The sequence below is a fragment of the Hemicordylus capensis genome, chromosome 3 (genome assembly GCF_027244095.1).
Source record: "Hemicordylus capensis ecotype Gifberg chromosome 3, rHemCap1.1.pri, whole genome shotgun sequence".
Lineage (NCBI taxonomy): Eukaryota > Metazoa > Chordata > Lepidosauria > Squamata > Cordylidae > Hemicordylus > Hemicordylus capensis.
In genome coordinates this window covers 352,940,612-352,954,722 of record NC_069659.1, presented here as the reverse complement: position 1 = coordinate 352,954,722, position 14,111 = coordinate 352,940,612, and the positions used below count along the sequence as shown (strand labels likewise).

The 14,111-nt window shown below is 47.7% G+C and overlaps 1 long non-coding RNA gene across 3 annotated transcripts in view; it reads left to right on the top strand.

The window, feature by feature from the left end:
• The first annotated feature begins 3,191 nt into the window (after positions 1 to 3,191).
• LOC128350603 (uncharacterized) overlaps positions 3,192 to 14,111 on the top strand; it is a 30,578-nt gene continuing 19,658 nt past the window's right edge. The window contains exons 1-2 of one of the 3 annotated variants that reach the window (XR_008319355.1): positions 3,192 to 3,296; positions 3,651 to 4,316. This is a non-coding gene — a long non-coding RNA (uncharacterized LOC128350603). Of the gene's footprint in view, positions 3,390 to 3,650; positions 4,317 to 14,111 lie in introns of all 3 variants that reach the window. The other 2 variants (XR_008319357.1, XR_008319356.1) reach the window with 2 other exon arrangements.

Here is a 14,111-nt window from a genome sequence, read left to right as displayed (position 1 = left end):
GGGACCTTGGAGGTCTTCTAGTCCACCCCTGCCCCCTTGCTCAGTGCAGGAAACTGCTACAGAATTTTGGGTTTCACACGGATGTTAAGCATCTCACCCAGATTGCTTAGCTCACCAGATTTGCCCAGATTTCAGCTTTCTTTTCTTTCTTTCTTTTTTTTTAAAGCTAAGCTCTAGCCCTTGGAGAAGTGGAGTTATGGAGCAAAACCTGCAGCCACTATTCTGCTCAGAAATTATTTTCACACCAATTTACATAATATGCAAAATAGGCACTGGGATTTGGAAAGCTGGAATATGGCAGCCCTCTGTGGAACCCAGTTAGGTTGACAGTCGTGGCTTCGTCAGGATCTCAGGCTACCATTTGTCCTATGGGCAATTAGGTGAGCATCTCGGCTCCTACAGATGTTAAGGTGAAGGGTTGCCCTACCCCTGAGCAGCGGGGAGAAGGGGGAGGATGTCCCGCCACCGACACGTCACTCATTCCCGCCCCCATCACTCACTTGTCTGAAGAGGGAAAAGCCTTCTCCGTGATGGAGGGCGGACCCGTGACTGTGAGAGTGGGTCGATCCACCCTCACAATCACAGGTCTACCTGCCATCATAGATGGGAAACTACATGTGAGCACTGTAAGATATTTCCCCTTAGGGGATGGGGCCGCTATGGGAAGAGCACCTGCAGAAGGTTCCAAGTTCCTTCTCTGGCATCATTTCCAAGAAAAGGCTGAGAGAGACACCTGCCCGCAACTTTGGAGAAGCCAAGGCAAACGAGGTTCAATGGAAGCAAGTGATGCATATTCAGGCAAAAAAAAAACAAACCCCACCCAACTTCACATATACACTGAAAGGGTCTGAGTTGTCAGTGACTGACCAGGAATTCTCTGCCACAGGATGTGGTGATGGCCATTAGCTTAGATGTCTTTAAACAGGGCTTAGACAAATTCATGGAGGACAGGTCTATCAATGGCTACTAGTCTGGTGGCTATAGGCCACCTCCAGCCTCAGAGGCATGATGCCTCTCAGTACCAATTGCAGGGGAGCAACAGCAAGATGGAGAGAGGGCATGCCCTCACCTCTTGCCTATGGGCTTCTCAGAGGCATCTGGTGGGCCACTGTGGGAAACAGGATGCTGGACTAGATAGGCCTTGGGTCAGATCGAGAAGGGCTATCCTTACGTTAAGCCTCTGCTCAACTTCGTCCCTCCTGCAGATGTTGGACAACAATTCCCATAATCCCTAGCTATTGGCCACTGTGGCTGGGGATTATGGGAGATGTAGTTCAAAAACAGTTGGGGGCCCTGAGTTAAGCAGGCCAGATAGACCAAGGGTTTGACTCAGTAGAAGGCAGCTTCCTAAGTTCCTGTGTTCCTATTCCTCCATGCAAGCCATGCAAGCTTCTTTAAAGCCCAATAACATGATCTGGGGGGGGGGGCAGGATGTGCTGATAGCAAGACAAGTTGACCTTTTTGAGTAGCTCGGCACAGCTGAAACTCAGGTTGTCCAGACTGCAGCTCCACACAATCCATTTCAACCTACTTATACCTGACATGTTCAACATACACATCTTTGGTCCATCCTGTAGCTTTGTGGTGGAGCACACGGGAGTTATTCACACTCGGCTTCAGGCTTTGGGGTAAACGTTGAGCGAAGCCACTTCGAAGTACACTCACAGCATTGAGGGCAGCAGCCCCTCCCCTCTGCTCTTGGGTTTTGTTTCGATGCAAGTTCACATGGCATGCCTCCGTGTTTTCCTTCTAGCCAATGGCGGGGGGGGGGGGGGGAGAGATTGCTCCCTGCAGAGATAGATCTGCATTTGTAAAGATCCTTCTTATCATGCTATTGATTGTACATCAGTTTTCAGAAAAAGTAGTTTAGAACTAGCATTTTTAAAACCTGGGCATACGTTGAGATAAGCCAGAATTCACATCACAAAGCCCAGTTTGTGAGTGGAGTGGGTCCAAGAATCTCCAAGGGACTTCGAGGTAAGTTTGGCTGGTGTGTGAATGCACACACTCTCTTCTGAAGGAGATTTGGGGCAGAAGTCCTGTGTGTAAAGCCTCTTGCCTGGTCTGCAGAAAATCCAGCCCTCACTATCTCCGGTTAAAGAGGTGGCAGGGCTGGAAAAGGATCTTGCCTCACATTCTGGAGAGCTGTTGCAGTTGCAGCTGTAGACGCACCGCTTTGGATCAGTGTGCCCTATAGCAGGGATTTCCAGATGTTGTTGACTACAGCTCCCAGAATCCCTGCTGAAATAGCCTTTGGCTGAGCATTCTGGGAATTGTAGTCAGCAACACTGGGATTCTCTGTTACAGGGAACCCTGCTTTGGATTATCTCAATGGGTGGCAGGGCTCATAGCGGAGAAGACAAAGATGTTCTCTTATTACCTGTCATTAGACCCATAAAACAAATGCAAATTCACCCTCCACCCCTGCCTCCCAAAAATCAACATGAGAAAACTGCAGGCTAAACAGTTAAACCACTCTGAACCCCCTATGAACACCCGTGGCACAGAATCCTGGAACTTTAGTTCTCCGGAGGCACGGATTATTCCTTGCCAGAGATGCTGAGCCCTTTGGCAGAGTCTGCATAACCAGAGTTCTTTGGTGTAGAGAGCCATGCCAGTCAAAGGGGCTTGCAGCTGCTTGACGTTTTAAGCAAAGGTGTGCCCTTAAAAAGCACGCTGTGTGTGCGGGTCTCAGTTTGCCCCTTCTGTGAAAGAGGAGGATGGCAATCCTGGAAAAAGCACCACCGACGGATTAAAGCTTTTGACCAACTACCTCTCACCCTAGCCAGCTGTCAACGGGGTCAGTAAGGCCAAAGACCCAAAGCTATAAAGGCTGGCCAGGTCTGGCCTTCTTGCCTAATCGAGGGCGTGCTGCTGCTTGCCTGGATCTCTGGAAATCTACGGCGGGGAAGCTGCCAAGGTTTCTGGGCTGGCAGCCTTTCCATGCTGACCCAGAGACATTGGCTCACCCACCACAGAGGAAAAGGAAGCATGCTGTGGACTTTCCACAAAGTCCTGCATGGCTCTGAGTCCCAGCTGATGGCTCAGACATCTGTTTTTAGTCCGTCTGTGCATGAATGGTCCACCCCCATGCTCCAAACAGCCCCTCCTTTCCATCTCAAGTACATTAGCTGCTATGGGAACGGAAATGTCACCAGCGGGGGCGGAGTTTAGCCACATCTGCAGAGGCTGCCTATAAGACCCAGCGCTGGTGGTTTCTCTCTGTGTGCAAATCCGAAGCAGCTCGGAAAACAGGTTCATGCCCGAGCAGGCAAGAGACCCGGAGCGGCTAGAACGTGAGTCTGCATTTGGACCACACTTCTGTGTTATCTCCAACATGCTACAATGAAGAGAAGCCATGCTTGGGCTGAACATAGGGAACGTGTCCTGTGAGTTCCGTGGGGGTGTGGGGTGTGGGGTGTGTGTGGTCTTCTAACCCTTGCAAGCAAGAGAAAAGAGCTTCCTACAGTCAGCTACAGTAGCAGGTTGAACCAGAGGCGCTCTTACCCCTAGACTTTGGAGCTGAAAGGCCCTGCCTCCCCGCCGCCCCAATCCTCTTCAGTCTGTCCTGGGTGGTGCAGTTGCCCGGTGGAGCATGATGATGCTTATTCTCTCTCTCTCTCTCTCTCTCTCTCTCTGTGTCTCCAAAGGCCTTTAGGTCCAGGCTCCAAAATTACCTCGGTGCTCCTCTGGGTTGAACATCTGACCATCTCTCTCCTATCTATGACTCTTTCAAAGGATTCTTACTGAATCCCCACAAGCAGCGGATCGGATGCAGTTCTGAGTTTCCGAAAAGCCTCAGAAGGAGGCCAAAGCAGCAGCCACACAGAAGACTTGTGCGAGGCAAGCCCCTGCAAACGCACAGAGTTTCATGAGCGCCAAACAAACTCTGTTTGCCCGCCCACCCAAGACCGCAAGAGGCGCACACAACCACGCATCCCGAGGTGGAAGATATATCTGATTGATTTACCCTCTCGGATTCAGGGACCAAGATTATTTCAGTTTATGGGCTGGGTGCTTTTTTTCACAGAAGCCAGAAACTTATTACTCAGCACGACATGATAGAATAGTGATCCTCCCAGGCTGATAGTGTGCGATGTGTATACAGCTACCTTTTCAATGAATAACTGTTTACTCTCTTGTTACTTCAGCAGTAAAGGATTTCACATCAGTTGCCTCCTACTGAGTCAGACATTGGAACACTTCGGCATTGACTGCACGGACTAGCAGCAGCTGTCCAAGGTTTCAGTCGGAGGACTTTCTCAGCCCTACCTGGAGATGCTGCCAGGGACTGAACTTGGGAACTTCTCAGGCCTGTAACCAACCTCAAAATTTGTGGTGGAGGGGGGATTGCAGAAGTCAGGGGAGGCCGGTTATAAAATGTTTACTGAAAACAGTCAGTGAGGCTAGGGAAGACAGAGAATTGTTTGGTGTGGCAGGTACATACCATGCCACCAGCGGGCTACGGGCCTGGTTCCACATGCAAAACAAGGCTGTACTACTGAGCTGACCTGTATGTTTCTCCTTGCGGCAAAGAACATTGTTTGGGGGAAATGAGGGAAAGCAATATGGGAGCAAAGGGGCATACACTCTCTACCCCAGTCCTCATCAGATTTGGGGCTCTTTGCAGTGGCTATTATACTTTTTAAAAGCAGCAACAAATACGATCTATTCTAAAACTATCCAAAACGGATACAGTTGCAGATTTTTATTTTATATGAATAGGAACAGAGGAAGCTGCCATATACTGAGTCAGACCATTGGTCCATCTAGTTCAGTATTGTCTACACAGACTGGCAGCCGCTTCTCCAAGGCTTCAGGCAGGAATCTCTCTCAGCCCTATCTTGGAGATGCTGCCAGGGAGGGAACTTGGAACCTTCTGCTCTTCCCAGAGCGGCTCCATCGCCTGAGAATATCTTGCAGTGCTCACACTTCAAGTCTCCCATTCATATGCAACCAGGGTGGACCCTGCATAGCTAAGGGGACAAGTCATGCTTGCCACCACAAGACCAGCTCTCCTCCTTTAATAATAATTTTAATGATTAAGAAGAAGAAGAAGAAGAATAGAATAGAATAATAATAATAATAGAATAAAAGAATAATAATAAATAATAATTTAGAATTATTCTTTATTAACAATTAGGATTCTAATAATGTATTAATTATTTGGATTTTCAAAGCTGTGTGCACAACACACTTAAAAAATACAGCATACATTCCTAAAACAACAACACAACAGTTACAGCTGACACTTCTAAACATCAACTAACTCTAAAATGCCTGCCTAATGTAAGAGCAGATTAGACGCAAGTGAGGTTCTGCAAATGGAATTCTTCTGTTTCAAAAAGCAGGTCATGGGGGCAGGGAGCTACTTGGATTGGGGGCATAGCTTGACAGAGGAGCAGTGGAGTCCAGTGATTTCTAGATCTTAATACAGAAGGCATTTGTGGAAGAAGGTGGTTTGTTGTGAATCTCCCAAAGTCACTCCTGGAATGTTTTCAGGTGAAGAAATACTGTGTTTGAAAGGGGAGGTTCCATCTGCTTATCTACATGGCCTTTATACGATGTCTTTAGCTGTTGTTCAATTTTGCAGCGCCACCTGCTGTCCATTTGCTGCCAATTGGTGATGAGAACTGCATCTTAAGACATGATTCTTATCTCGGATTGGCAGCAAAATGACCAGTAGATGGTGCTGCAAAATTGAGCAATGCTCAAAATATGTCATATGTCATCAACTGTTGTTGGACTATAACTCATTGACCAGTGTGGCTAGGGATGATGGGAGTTGGAGCCCAACAACATCTGGTGACCCAAGGTTGGTAATCCCTGTAGTAGATGATGCATACACATCTCACCTTAGGAGATGCATTCTCATCTTTCTCAGAGGAGGAAGAATCCCTCTAAGACAGCATGGCTTTTTAAAAAAAAAGTTCTTGTATTAAAAATAGTTTTCAGGGGTATCTTTCAAAAATGCTTCTTGATTAACTGAGCCCCCAGTTTTACATCAATCAAAATGTATCGTGCGTGCCTGGGGCGTTTTTGCTAGTCTCCAGTTGGCAGCACGCCAAACAGACTGTAAACCGACTTCTGTAACCAGGATTTGGCGTTGGCTTGACAAGGTCCAGTCCAGCCCGTACATTGCTGAAAGTTGCCAAAAATCCCCGGGTTCTCACGACATGCGGCATAGCACCTCTGGTTCGCCCCATACCTACTTGGTAAATCCTCACAAACACATGTGTGAACCCACCCTCTGGGTTACTAGCTGACAATCCTGCTTCTAGTTCTAAATCTGCACCAAATGCAGATGGCCAAGTGTGATCCTGTTGTTGAAAGATGTATTTCCAGCAGCAAACTAGTGGTAAATTCAGTGTGAATGCACCTATCTCTGCTCCACATCACAAAGAATGCCAAGAGACCTCCAGACTTCCATGCTAGGAGAAGTATGGCGAAGGAAGGAAGGAAGCTGTGGATTAATCCACATGGCATGGGTAATTAGGGGTTTTAGGGTTAATCTATGTAAGTAATTAAAAATGCCTTAACTGTGAGCTGGTGTGACTGTTTGTTTCCTTCAGCTCTGCTGTAAGGAATGCTGTAATTAAGAATGCAGGGGTGCCAGGTTCTCGTCCGAACCTGGTCTCTTTAAAAGCTCAGAGGCATTTACGGAGATTGCAGTTATTGTGGAACATAGGAAGCTGCCTTCTACTGAGTCAGACCCTTGGTCCATCTGGCTCAGTATTGTCTTCACAGACTGGCAGCAGCTTCTCCAAGGCTGCAGGCAGGAGTCTCTCTCAGCCCTATCGTGGAGATGCTGCCAGGGAGGGAACTTGGAACCTTTGCATGGAAGTAGGCAGGTGCTGTTTCCAGAGCGGCCCCATTTCACAGTGCTCACAGATGCAGTCTCCTGTTCAAATGCAAACCAGGGTAGATCCTGCTTGGCAAAGGGGACAATTCATGTTTGCTGCCACAAGACCAGCTCTCCTCCCACTTCCACCTTTGTTCTTCCCAAGCCCACCCTCCTGCTTTGCCTATGGTGGCAAGCAGATGTTGTTCTAATGTAGCCTCTCAGTGGGCAAGAGGGAAAGGTGAGGAAAGGGATCCTTGGAGGCTTGTAGTAAGATTTGCAGTAGCTTCAGTCTCAGAATTTGTAAAGAGATAGCACTGTTTCTGGGTGAGGACCTGGCAACCCTCCCAAAATGACCAGCGCAGAAATATGGGCTTGGCTACCCTGGTGAGAGCTGCTAAAGTGAAGGGTTAAGCTTTGATGGAATGGAACGGGGCAGGCATTCTCAACCATGGGTCCCCAGATGTTTTTGGACTACAATTCCCATCAACCAGAGCTTCCCTTTCAGCAGCTCTACCTGGTGGCCGTTCAATGGGTGACAAGACTTTGTGCATTAATTTCATCCAGTGATTAGCTAATGAGGCGCTCTCGAGGAAGAGTAAATGGCTGCAACCAGTGCTTAATTTCATTTAATGAAGTGCTAAATTGCATCAGTGGTAAAAAGGAAACCTGCCTGGCCTCAGAAATAGGGCTGGTGGCTGCTGTCCTGGTAGTTGGAGCTCAGTGGGAGAGCAGGCCCCGGGTTCAAGCCCAGTCAGCTGCTAAACAAATTGATTGATTAAGTGCGGTCAAGTTGATTCAAGTTGACTCTTAGCGACCACATAGATAGATTCTCTCCAGGATGACCTGTCTTCAACTCGGCCTTTAAGGTCTCTCAGTGGTGCATTCATTGCTGTCGTGATCAAGTCCATCCACCTTGCTGCTGGTCATCCTCTTCTTCTTTCCTTCAACTTTCCCCAGCATTATGGACTTCTCAAGGGAGCTGGGTCTTCGCATCATGTGTCTGAAGTATGATAGTTTGAGCCTGGTCATTTGTGCCTTGAGTGAAAATTCTGGATTGATTTGTCCTAGGATCCATTTGTTTGTTTTCCTGGCTAGGTAGGACTAGGACCGGCTTAGGTCCAGGTTACCTTAGAGAGCACCTTCTTCTGCATGATCCCCACCGCACGTTAAGGTCATCTGAGGAGGTACGTCTGGTGGCGACTCACAGGTGGGCTTTCTCTGTAGCCGCTCCTGGACTGTGGAATGCAGAAATCCATAATTTGAACTCTTTATTGGCTTTTAGGAGAGCCCTTAAAACCTAACTGTTTGGCCTGGCCTTCCAGGGTTTTTTAACTGTTGTAAAGGGTTTTTAATGTTGTAACCTGGTTTTTAAATTGTTTTCATTGTTTAATTGCTGTTTTATGGTGTTTTTATAATCTCTGTTTTAATTGTTAATTGGTTTTAACTGTATTGTTTTAATTGTAAACCGCCCTGAGCCATTTTGGAAGTGGTTGTCTTTGGTAGAATACATGAGGGGTTTAGCATTGCCTCCTCCCGCGCAGTATGAGATGATGCCTTTCAGCATCTTTCCTATATCGCTGCTGCCCGTATAGATGTTTCCCATAGTCTGGGGGAAATATCAGTGGGGATTCAAACTGGCAACCTCTGGCTTGCTAGTCAAGTCATTTCCCCGCTGCGCCATTAGGTGGCCACACATAACTATTTTAAAGAAGTATGAATAAGATATTAGTACCAATAAGGCATTGCAATAATAAGCACAGATTTTGCATACAGAAAGCCCTGGGTTCAGTAAGACTGGAGGAAACTCCTGTCTGAAACCCTGTAAACTGCATTGCCAGAGCATCTGCTCTGCATGCAGAAGGTCCCAGGTTGGCAGCATCTCCAGGTAAGGCTGGGAAAGACTCTTGCCTGCAACCTTGGAGAGCTGCTGCCAGTCAGTGCAGACAATACTGAGCTAGATAGACCAATGGTCTGACTCAGTATATGGCAGCTTCCTATGTTCCTATGTATGTTCCAGTGCAGAGCAAAATAGATCAATGGTCTGATTCTGAGTAAAGCAGCTTCATACAGTTGCCTTGAAGTTAGTCTGCAAGTCACTGATCGAGGTAAATGTTCAGTGCGATCTGATTTGCTGGCCCCAGACAGAAATCTGGTAGTTGCATTCTGCACCAATTGACTTTGCTGCACAGTCTTCAAGGGTAGCCCCACACCAGACATTCTTTCTTCTGTTAAAAGTACAGGAGTCTCTCAGTCCTCCTCTGTAGCTGGTCACCCTGCACTGTTAGGAATTCCATCCTACACTCCTCTGCAACAAGTGGCTGCTTCAGGGTGTACATGTAGTTCCCACACAACCTGTACACAAACTGCTATGTTTCTTTTTGTGTGCATAAATGGTGCAAAAGCACTTTTAGTGCCGTGTGTAAAAAACACCATTTAGGTCTCTCTTCCTCTTGCTTTCTGTGCAAGTGCTTCTGTCTTCTGCATCTGTGCAGGATGAGGCCCATAAGAACAGAAATGTTCTTGCTCCTTGGCTAAACAGCTACTAAGGAGGGGACTTGATAACAGCCGACAGATATTCAAGGCATGTAACCTCCCAGGGAGGACTGGAGAGGGACATTTAGTGCTGTCCGTTGGCCAGAGACAGCCAAGTGAAAGAAAGAGGGAATTATAGACTAAATATGAGATGCCGGTGAGTGATTACAGGCCTACAATGCATTTACCCCACATAGCTATACTATAGACTTATATATGGGTTTTATATCAGTTTAAGGACCCCATGAACAGTAGTATCCCTAGGGTGCTGAGGATTCCCTGTTAGGGACACCTAGTGCTGGATTAGGATTGGGGAGACCCGAGTTCAAATTCAGCCTCATGAAACTTGCTGGGTGACTCTGGGCCAGTCACTTCTCTCTCAGCCTAACCTACTTCACAGGGTTGTTGTGAGGAGAAACCTAAGTATGTAGTACACCGCTCTGGGCTCCTTGAGGGAAGAGCGCGATATAAAATGTAAAAAATAAAATAAATAGTTCTAAGGAGCTGAGGGGGGCACCCAAGGAGGCAGAGCTATCTCTCCTTCCCAGAGCTCCTCTCTCTCCCATCCCACCTTGCTGCCCCACCATTAATTAGAGCCATGCTACCTACAGGCTGGCCATCTGTCAGGTAGAGCTGGAGGATGATTTTCCCCCAGTAACTATTAGCCATGATAGTTGTGGATCCTTCATGTGCAGTAGCAGTATACCTCTGAACAGCAGTTACATGCAGAGCCAGTTCTACAGATTTGGGGACCTACTGCAAAATTAGGTTTGGGGGCCCCCATCATGTACAACTTCTTTCCTCTGGGCTAAAGATTGCAGGGGGGCTGTCAGCACCTTGGTCCCTCAGCTGCTCCTCTGCCTCAGCTAAGTTGGCAACAATCTAGAACAAAAGAAAGAGGACCAACGGCGGCCTCCAAGCAACTTCTCCTTTCCTCATTTTTATTTGCCTCATTTGCGTTACCAGGGTCATCCCATGAAGCTGATTGCCTCCAGGAGATTTAGGATGGAGAAAAGGAAGGGCTTCCGCACACTGTGTATCATCAATCAAAGGAATCCAGTGTGCAGAACATACACTTTGCATTCAGAAGGTCCTAGGTTCACTTTCTAGCTGCTAGGTTCTTGGGTAGCAGAGCTGGGGAGGAGCTTCGAGAGCGGCTGCCAGTCAGGGTAGACAATACTGGGCTGGGTGGACCAAGGTCCTGACTCCGTGCAAGGCAGCTTCCTGTATCCAAGGGAAACATATGGGATGGAGCCGCCCCTGCTATGCAGGCAGAAAGTGCCAGCTCCTCCTTCAGCTCTCCATGGCTGGCGTCCTCCCCGGCTGCCCCACGCCTCCTGCCTCTCCGGACTCAGTGCTGGCAGAGGGCCAGCCTGTCTGAAACCCCATCTTGCAAGAGTATGGTTTCTGAGACGGACTCTTCTTCTGCACAGACCCCACCCCAGCGTGTGAAGAAGGTAAAGCTGTGCCGTTGGGTTGGTGTCGACTCCTGGCGCCCACAGAGCCCTGCAGTTTTCTTTTGGTAGAATATGGGTGGGGTTTCCCATGGCCATCTCCCGTGCAGTATGAGATGATGCCTGTCAACATCTTCCCTCTGTCGCTGCTGTCCGATATAGACGTTTCCTATAGTTTGGGAAACATACCAGTGGGGATTCAAACCGGCAACCTCTTGCTCCCTCGGCAAGTTACTTCCCCGCTGCTCCATTAGGTGGCTCATGAGACACCCCCCCAAATGCTGTGGCCTCCTGCATTTGCCGTCGTCAAAATATGCTTAAGTTGGCCCTGGTTACATGAGGAAACAATCCCCGGTGGGCTCATGTTATGTTCAAGGTCTGTATGCAGGTACAGACTTTCACATGCTATTCTGAACACAGGTTCACTTCCTATCACTTTTAAAAGGAACTTAGTTACAGTCATTTCATACTAAAGTATGCACAAGTGTACAGACATCTGAATGCAGGTACAACATACAGAGGAAGTACTTTTTCACACAGCGCATAATTAATCTATGGCATTCTTTGCTATGGGATGTGGTGATGGCCACTAGCTTGGATGGCTTCAAAAGGGGCTTAGAGAAATTCACGGAGGACAGGTCTATCAATGGCTACTAGTCTGGTGGCTGTGGGCCACCTCCAGCCTCAGAGGCATGATGCCTCTCAATCTCAGTTGCAGGGGAGCAACAGCAGGAGAGAGGGCATGCACATACCTCTTGCCTGTGGGCTTCCCAGGGGGATCTGGTGGGCCACTGTGTGAAACAGGATGCTGGACTAGATGGGCCTTCTTGGGCCTGATCAGCAGGGCTGTTCTTATGTTAATATAATGTCTGAATATTGCCCCCTCCCGCGCAGTATGAGATGATGCCTTTCTGCATCTTCCTATATTGCTGCTGCCCGATATAGGTGTTTCCCATAGTCTGGGAAACATACCAGCGGGGATTCGAATCAGCAACCTCTGGCTTGCCAATGAAGTCATTTCCCGGCTGCGCCATGAGGTGGCTTTGGACATAACACAATATGTGGGGCAGGGGGCAATCTTTTTGTCCCTTCTCTTCCACAACCTGGAGTTATGCTTGCGGCCGCCAATTATCAAAGCGGGCTCTGTACTTTAAAAATGACACCAAAAGGCAGGATTTAATCAGATGTAGCTTTCCATTTCATAGGGGGAAGGGATTTTTTGTTTTTGTTTTGAACTTAGTCTATTTTCCTACTGTTGCCTGGCTGCTTCTAATGCTGCCATTGTAGGCTGCCTGGGGTGTTTTTCCACAGAAAGGTGGTGTATAAATATTGTTTTAAACATAAGTAATTAGGGTGGCGAACTTTTGAACCAGCCCTTTAGCTGTGCCTTCAGCAGCAGCCGGATCTGGAGGAATGAAGAGATGATCATGTTTTCTCTCCATGTTTTCTCTCCACGCCACGGAAAGCTTTACCTACTAATTCCTGCATGATCAAGCTCCCAAGGCAGGGCAGGTTTTTGTGACCCACTGGCAAATCTAGAATGGTACTCAGAGGATGCCTCTGAGTACCAGTTGCAGGGGAGCAACAGCAGGAGAGAAGGCATGCCCCTTTCAACTCTTGCCTGTAGGCTTCCAGCGGTATCTGGTGGGCCACTGTGTGAAACAGGATGCTGGACTAGATGGGCATTCTTGGGCCTGATCCAACAGGGCTGTTCTAATTATTATTATTATTTTATTATTATTTTTACATCTTATATGCCGCTCTTCCTCCCAGGAGCCCAGAGCGGTGTACTACATACTTATGTTTCTCCTCACAACAACCCTGTGAAGTAGGTTAGGCTGAGAGGGAAGTGTTCTTATGTAATAGAGACGGTTGTCCACCAGCATACTATTTGCCAGTTCCTTATGGACCAACTAGTGCTGCTGTTCATGCAAACCAAAAACACTGGTTTCTTCCAATTGCTTTGTCTTTGGAGCTGAATCTGATCTATCCAAGCAGGCCTGATGCTCTTAAGCAGAAGTAGATGCTCGAAATCACTGGCTGACATTCTGAGCAACAAGACGCTTGAATGACAAGGAAAGTTATTCTACTGCAAGAAGGTCACCTCGCTGCACTAAAAGATGGGGATGTCTGGAATTGCATTATGGTGACCTTGTGCAAAAGTTCCCTTTAAAATAAATTGGCACAGCTCCCTGGCTGCAGTTGTGCAAATGCTGTACGAGTGCAAGCACGCTCTTGATGGCACAACATTTGCACTAACCCAAAGTTCTTCCACAAGCGGTTTGTTGCTCAGGATGTTGGCCACTGTCTTAATATAGATTAGTTACGCCTTAACTGTTAAGAGCAGGGTTGGGTGGCAGTGGCTTCTCCAAGGTTACAGGCAGGAGTCTCTCCCAACCCTATCTGGAGATGCCAGGGAGGGAAATTGGAATCTCTGCATGCAAACATGCAGGTGATCTTCCCAAAGCGGCCCCATTATCCCCAAGGGGAATATTTCACCGTGCTTCACCCATGCAGCCTCCCATTCAAATGCAAACCAGAGCTGATCCTGCTTAGCAAAAGGGACAAGTCATGCTTGCTACCACAAAGCCAGCTGAGTGAGTAAGACTGGTTCTCATGGTGCTTTTACAAACATCAGGAAGGGACACCATGTTCCTAACGCTTTTGCTTTCGGATTCTCTTCCTGGGAAGATGTTCAGGCTTCACATTCTAAGTACAGTGGTCCCTCTACTTACGAAATTAATCCGTTCCGAATGCACATTTGTAAGTCGAAAAGTTCGTAAGTCGAAAAGCAGTTTCCCATAGGAATGCATTGGGAACGGATTAATGCGTTCCGGAGCCTAGAAAAAAGACCCAGACCCCCAGTAAGGCTTGAAAACTGCACAGGAACATTTCTTTTCAAGAATAAACAGGCAGTAAACAGGCAGGCAAGTCAAGGAAACCGCATGTAAAATTCGTAAGTCGAGGAAACCCCATCTAAAAATTTGTAAGTCGAAAAAACCGCATCTAAAACCGGATCTAAAACTGCCGTTTGTAACTCGAAAAATACTTATGTCGAGTAGTTCGTAAGTCGAGGGACCACTGTACCTGGAGGGACTACCAGGGAACTCAAGCAGGACAGGAGCCATTTGCCTAGGGGAAAAAATATTAAAATGCTTTTCGATTGCAGCTCCTTGGATGCTGTTCAGAGCTTTGGAATGTTGGAAGGAGCTCTGGCGGACCACGTGATGTGCCAACCATGCCATGGCTAAGGAATAGCAAAGATCTTGTGGCACTTTCAA